Source organism: Bison bison, unplaced genomic scaffold (assembly GCF_000754665.1).
Source record: "Bison bison bison isolate TAMUID 2011002044 unplaced genomic scaffold, Bison_UMD1.0 scf7180017863919, whole genome shotgun sequence".
Lineage (NCBI taxonomy): Eukaryota > Metazoa > Chordata > Mammalia > Artiodactyla > Bovidae > Bison > Bison bison.
Genome location: NW_011494491.1, coordinates 4,510 through 5,744, shown reverse-complemented (window position 1 = coordinate 5,744; position 1,235 = coordinate 4,510).

Genomic DNA, 1,235 nt, shown 5'->3' with positions numbered 1-1,235 from the left:
ACTGAGTGACTGATCTGATCTGATCTGATGAGACACAAACGCTCTGAGTGATCAGGCCTCATCACTGGCCCCGAATTGAATTCCTCTCCTCCGCAGGCCAAGAACCCTGCCATCTTTCACGGTCAACAACCTTTCACCTTGGGGCACAGAAGTCTGACACAGGCCAGTGCTACCTGAGCACGTGGACCCAATATTTCCCATGACCCATGCTTTAGAAAAGTCTGACTCGGGCCAGAATCAATTGATGCCCTGAACCTCACATTTCCTATCCTATTTGTGACACAAATTATGACTCAGGCCAGAGCTAAGTTACCACCCAGGCCCAACATTTTCCAATTTCCTTGTGGCACAGAAATTTGACTCAGGCCAGACCTAACTTACACCCCGACCCAACTTTTCTCATGCTCCGTCCACCAAAAAAGCCGGACTTGGTCAAGAGCCTATCTCACACCTGGACCCATCATTTCCCTTGACCCTGGCTTTAGTGAACTATGACTGTAGCCAAAGCTGACTGACTACCCTGACCAAATATTTCTGATGAACTTCGAGGCACACAATTCTGATTCAGGCTAGAGGCACCTTACTCTCTAGACCCAACATTTCTCACAACCCTTGTTTTAGAGCAGTCTGATGTATGCCAGAGCCAACTTACATGCGGAACCCCTCCTTTTGAACCCCTTTTGCAGCATTTAATTCTGACACACCAGAGGTAACTTACCACATGGATGCAACATTTCCCATGACCCTTACTTTAGAGAAGTCAGACTCAGGCTGCCAGAATACAGAAAGGCCACCCCAAACACAGCAATGTAAACAAGATGAAAAGCAGAGAAATACCCAGCATGTAAAGGAACAGGACAAATGCCCAGCAAACCAAACAAAAGAGGAAGAGATAGGGAATCTACCTGATAAAGAAGTCTGAATAATGATAGTGAAAATGATCGAAAATCTTGAAAACAAATTGGAGTTACAGATAAACAGCCTGGAGACAAGGATCGAAAAGATGCAAGAAAGGTTTAACAAGGACCTAGAAGAAATAAAAAAGAGTCAATATATAATGAATAATGCAATAAATGAGATTAAAAAACACTCTGGAGGGAAGCAACCGTAGAATAACAGAGGCAGAAGATAGGATAAGTCAGGTAGAAGATCGAGTGATAGAAATAAATGAAACAGAAAGGGAAAAAGAAAAAAGAATTAAAAGAAATGAGGACAACCTCAGAGACCTCTGGGAC